The sequence below is a fragment of the Urtica dioica genome, chromosome 6 (genome assembly GCF_054948205.1).
Source record: "Urtica dioica subsp. dioica isolate 48M chromosome 6, U.dioica_male_clone48M_v1_H2, whole genome shotgun sequence".
Classification (NCBI taxonomy): domain Eukaryota; kingdom Viridiplantae; phylum Streptophyta; class Magnoliopsida; order Rosales; family Urticaceae; genus Urtica; species Urtica dioica.
In genome coordinates this window covers 32,512,653-32,518,837 of record NC_142761.1, presented here as the reverse complement: position 1 = coordinate 32,518,837, position 6,185 = coordinate 32,512,653, and the positions used below count along the sequence as shown (strand labels likewise).

Here is a 6,185-nt window from a genome sequence, read left to right as displayed (position 1 = left end):
ATGTAAGCTAAAAATAAATTGCTTATTTTCGGAAGACCATTTAGCTTAATTACCCATTAAGCAATATAAAAGAATATAGAATGAATTTGCCTGAATCTATTATTGATTGTACCTTGAATATATAAGCATGTTTACGATCGATTGTGCAAAATAACAGGGAACTAATTAACTTAATAAAAGCTGATAACTAAACTAGCTTGAGCATAATAACAAGAAATTAATTAGTTGCTAAGAATAAGTGTGTGCGTGTGCTACGTGGAGTAAATATCGTTCAACACTTCAAAATAAGGTCTATTTGGTTTGTTCACTTTAGCCCTCACAGTTTTATATGTTCCTGATGTATTGAGAGAATGTTCCATGAAGAACATGATTTTTTTAGCATAAATCTTCAGGTAAAGTCTCTTTTTTCTACAAGTATATATAAACTTTGGAAGGAAATCTGGTAGCTCACTTGTATACCATGCCAAACAATTTTCTATGAACTTTAATTACCCCCTTGAAGAAGTAGGATGTAAGATCAAGAACACTTCAGCGAATTACAGGAAATTTCACAATTAACGCATTTAATGTAAAATGTGTTAGATTTTTAAATATCTCATCTTTTTCAGTTTATCACTTTTAATGTAACTTTAAACAAATATGTAACGAATAAAACAAATAAATCTGTAAAAATGAAGTATTTTTGAAAAATTAAAATATTTTCAGGATAAGAATCAGAAATAAATAATTTACGGAATTATTTTTTCAAATAAGGTAGGTCGAACAAGTTTCTAGTTACCCTTACAATTATCCTTCAGAAAACAAAATTATCATCTTCGTTTCTTTTGTAAACGACCCTAAAGTTACTCACGTGTGTTCCAAATAAAATCAACAGACCGAAGTACAGATTAAGAAAAGTTACTTCCCTAAAGTTACTCACGTGTGTTCCAAATCCTCGATAACTTTTGAGCACGGTCAACTAAGCAACTTAGTCAAATTCTTCGTCTACAAAACTTTAATGAACTACGCATCGTTGACAAATAAAACCGTTCACATTTCCCCATGTTGACCAAATATATTGTAATGTGGACCTTTTTTTTTATATCATTTTCATTTCAGTCGTAATTAAGTTTGGAGATAGAACCTTGAGTATTAAGTAGTTAGTTATTATTATTAATTCAGATTGATCTATATTGATTTTATAGCTGATCTAGATTGATTGGTCAGATCTATATCATTAAACTTGTACGAAGTTGTTTTTTTAGTAGTATTCACCTTGAAATTGATCTTCAAAATTAGACTAAATTTATGTTTAACGCTCAAGGACATAACTAGTGGCACTGTGGCATCAAAGATATTAATATGGAGATCTCTATGATTATTTTTTCATATTTAGTCCATTTTAAATTTATTTTTTATGTACAGTACATTACTAGATTAGTAAGTTGTCCATTAAATTTAGTTTTGTTTAGTATATAACCTTGATCTTTATTTATTTATTTATTTATATCTATGTAATGTAATCATGAATGAATTAGTGTAGTATAACTATATAGTCATAATAAAACGTGAAAATTACATATAAGTCATGGTTTAGTCAATAGTTAGACGAACTAGCCTAGCCATGTCCAAACGTTTAGATTGCAAAATAGCCAACCTTTGAGAAACTTTTGCAGAATAGCCAATATAGGTGAGCTGGCAAATCAGACGTGTTTTTTCTACCTAAATTGCCCTTATTTTTTTTTTTTAACGTTGGTTTTATATAAACTGAAAGAATCAAAATGAAAAAGTCAACCAATGATCCACTTCTAATGCTTGTTTAACAGAATTTCCACGTTTAATTACCCAATATTATTATTACTACAAAAAGAAAAGAGCCCTGTGTATGCAGTTCTGAGCCTCGCCCCGACGAACCTCTCGCGGGCCTCGAGCGGCGGCGACAACCAGATCGGCAGAGGAAAATCCTCCTTCCCAGCTGATGTCTAATGTACGATGTGGACTTGTTCTTCCCAGCTGATTCATGTATGGAACGATTTTCAATCCTGTTAATTAACGTTAATATCTGTTAATTGCTGTTATGTAGGTTTTTGAACGATTTCAATCCTGTTAATTAACGTTAATATCTGTTAATTGCTGTTAATTGATTTTGTTTTTGAATTTTTTCCTTGTTCTTCCCAGCTGATTCATGTATGGAATGATTTTCAATCCTGTTAATTAACGTTAATATCTGTTAATTGATGTTATGTAAGTTTTTGAACGATTTCAATTCTGATATTAATTAACATTAGTGTTGTCGGTCGTTTTCGGAAAACCCGAGACGCCAAGAAGGCACGTCGCTCAAAGGGCCGATGGTCAGGCCGGAGGTCCTGAAGAGCGGCAAATCTTCAAGCCATCGCCCAAACTCCTGACTCCTCGAGTCGAGCTTCGCTCCTCGAGTCGAGCCTTGAGACAATCTCCTCGAGTCGAGCCTTGAATGGTTCCTCGAGTCGAGCCTTTAATTGTTCCTCGAGTCGAGCCTCGAGTCATTTTCGAGTCGAGCCTCGAGTCATCCTCGAGTCACTCATCGAATCAAGTCGCTAGTCGCTCTCGCCGGGCCGAGCCTTGCTCCTCGGATCGAGTCACTCTCATCGAGTAGAAAGCTTCATATTTCACGTGAGAAGAATGGCATTCGAAGGCCCGCAAGAGCCCGGCAAGACGAGCCGCCCACTACGCACACAACGCGCTGCGCCGGCCAGCCGGGCAGCAAGCAGCGCGCCGCGCCGGCCAGGCAGCGCGCCGCGCCAGTCAAGGCACCCTGCGCCGCGCGTCCTACGCCGCGCGTCCCGCGCCGCGCCCGGTGACCCGCGCGCCGCGCCCCCTGCGCCGCGCGCCGCGCGTTGTGCGCCGCCCTTTGTGCGCCGCGCGCGCCGTGCGCCTCCACTTGATGCCACACGCATTCCTAGTCCCACATGGACGAAAAAGGGACCTTCTAAGGCTCCCAAACACCTATAAATACCCTCTCTCATTGAGGGGAAAGCCATCCCAAGATATCCCAAAAATATCCAATAATTCTCTTCATCTCTTATCGACACGCTCGATTTCTCTGCTTCTCTGGATGCCACTTTTGGCCTGAAGCAGGTTCTCTTCTCTCTCCCTCGTTCTCAAAGGTCCTGAAGCACTCACGGGAACTTCCCGGACGTCGCTCCCTTTGACCGAACGTTCTCCGGTGCTCAAGCACGCCCCTAGGGTTCTCAACTAGAGCTACCCTCGCGCGTCTAACACGCTAGACGCGTGCGCGATCTCCGAAGTTCTGAGACGCTGCCGAGGACTCCTCGCGCCCCGTTTCCTTCGTCGAGCACGCCTCTCCACCAAGGCTCCACGCCTCATACAGCGTCACACACGCTTGAACTACGTTCTGACCTGATCCCACGCACGGGTACGTAGGCAGCCGACAACCAAGGCACGGTCACCCATCCTCCTCACCCCCTACCTCTCCCGAGAGGCGGGTTGATCGGAGAGAACCCTAGCTCGAGACTATCGAGTTCACACTCTTGGCCCGGGTGCGATCACTTGGTCCGGCCTTGGATCGAACCGCCCGAGGTTTTAAATAGTTGTTCATTTTCGTGCGACAACAATTAGTATTTGTTAATTGCTGTTAATTGACTTTGTTTTTGAATTTTTTTCTCGTGCGGTGTAGGTTTGGTTGCGTGTTTGAAAGATATGCATTTATCACGGTGGATTTGTTAGATATGCATTTATCACGGTGGATCTGTTTTAGTTGGCATTTATTCACGCGATTCCAATTTCATTTCTTTCTTTTTTTGACGCGGGAATCTTCCAAATATTTTGATTTGATATTATTTAATGGGCCGACTAAACAATTAGCCAAAACAACACCCCTACTTTAAAATTATAGCCAAACTATTAACATATTTAGGAAAATAGCCAATTTATCATGACAACATTTCAATATTCCAATAGTACCCTTAGGTTAATATTATTAACTATCATAGTAAATAATATCGTCCATAACAAAAAATTTAGTAAATCTAATTAACAATAACAAAAACTACAGTAAATCTTATTTGCCGTAACAAGAACGACAGTAAATCTTATTTACCGTAACAAGAACAATAGTAAATCTTATTTACCGTAACAAGAACAAAAGTAAATCTTATTTACCGTAACAAGAACGACAATAAATCTTATTTACCATAACAGAGAAAGTATCAGAATTAGTTAATCTAACAGTAAATACGATTTACTAATTATTTCCATGAACAATCGAAGACAATAAATCTAACAGTAAAAGTATCAGAGATGAGGATTAGTTAATCTAACAGTAAATACGATTTACTAATTATTTCCGTGAACAATCGAGGACAGTAAATCCGACAATAAATCATATTAACCATTGAGTAAATCATTCGTTTATATGATAAATATAACAGTAAATCCGATGTACTAGATATTTGTTAGAAAATTCTAGGACAAACACTTTCAATAGAATTGCTAATACATTTTCTAGTTAATCTAATAGATTAACCATAAAATAAGTGTGTTAGAAGTGTGTTAGCCGGAACCTCTGCCGCTGACTTGACTCCGCAGAGAGACCTTGGTCGTAGATCCGGCGGGCACAACGACGGTGACGACGTGGTCGGAGATCTCCGCGCCGGCGGCAGTGTCGACGTGGATCTTCGATGCGGTGGCAATCCAGAGGGCGTTGATGACGGAGCAGGATTTTCCGATCACGCCGAGCGTTGATAACTGGACTCGAGGGTTAATCTAAAAGTAAATAGGATTAACTTAACATTAATAATCAATTAGTTAATCTTAAATTTAAATTAACAGTTAATCAATCAAGCAGTAAATAAAATTATTAAAAAAAAATATGAAAGAAAATAAAGGATATTTAGAAGAGAGACGTAACTGTGAGCCCTAGATGTACAAATTTGAATGACTAAATTTTTTCTCATATATTTTTTCCTTATTTTCTTCACTACATCCAAATTCCAAATAACAAAAAAAAAAAAAGAAAAAAAAGTTCCATGTTATTTTCCACGTTCAAAGTTCAAACACAGACACTGAGACTTAAAAAGAAAAAAATTAATGTACCCAATCATGGCAAGAGACTAGGAAATGGTCAGCTCCACTAGTTGCGTTCCAGAACTAGTAATCGGCGCTCCGGCGAGTTTCGAGGAAGAAGGAGAGCGACGCGGCGGCGACGGCGTCCATGTCGCCGAGGTAACCGCGGATTCCGTCGGAGCGGCCGTGGCCGAGGAGATTGGCGGCGAAGACGGCGTAGCCCCAGCGGGCGATGGAGATGCAGATCTTCTGGAAGAGCCATGATGTGTCGGAGTCGTAGCCGTGGGTCGTGTACACCGGAGCCGCGGCCGCTACTCCCTCTCCCTCCGGCATATCCGCTGCTTCTAGGGCTCGACGGATCTTCCAGCTCGACTCCGCTCGCGGCGGAATCGAAGCCGTCGCTCATTATCTCACGCTCAGCTCTGACTCCATTTGATGACATGGGAGCTTCCGACGGGGATTGTGTGGCGGATTCAGGCGATCCATCGTTGTCGGAGACGGAGGATGAACGCGAAGAGGACATCGCAAAGTTGGAGGCCGGCAAGAATGGCGAGGGATTGGGTTTGGGTTTGGCCTCTCTCTCTCAGTTACGGTTTTCTGACATGAAAGCTACAAGTTTGTCTGATGAATTGGGGAAAAGGGTATTTTAGGTATATTATTATTTGTTGGCTAATTGCTTAATAAAAAACAAACGTTAGCTATTATTTTAAAAGATCCCTCATTAAGTGGCTACTTATTTATAAATCTTTTATTTAAATGAAGGACAAATTTGTATTTTTTACTGTTAATGTGGTATATTGGCTACACATTAAAAATAAACCAAAAATTGGCTATTTTGACAATTACAACGTTTGACTTTGCTATTTTGCTCGGGCTCCCTATATATAATCATCTACATTTATTAAGCAGGAGAAAATAATTGCCTTCTTTGTCCCTTTTACCCATATATTTCATTTTTCTATTAAAAACAGTGTTAAATTTAATTAAAAATATTTTATTGATTCAATAAATTGATTTTTTTTTTCAAGAGAATAAGAATCAGTTATATATTCCCATTATTTTCGTAAATTTCCTTAAAAAAATTTATTTCAAATCTTTTTATTTTCTTTCAACGTTTTGTTAACATATTCATCATGTTTATT

The 6,185-nt window shown here is 39.2% G+C and overlaps 1 pseudogene across 1 annotated transcript; it reads right to left on the bottom strand.

Annotated features, from left to right (window-relative positions):
* Nucleotides 1–4,245: 4,245 nt before the first annotated feature.
* Nucleotides 4,246–5,857, bottom strand: LOC149393694 (caffeoylshikimate esterase pseudogene; annotated as a pseudogene). Its single transcript, XR_016299898.1, has 2 exons — nucleotides 5,074–5,857; nucleotides 4,246–4,743 (listed from the first exon to the last, which is right to left on the bottom strand). The product of XR_016299898.1 is annotated as a caffeoylshikimate esterase pseudogene (transcript).
* Between the last annotated feature and the right edge of the window lie 328 nt (nucleotides 5,858–6,185).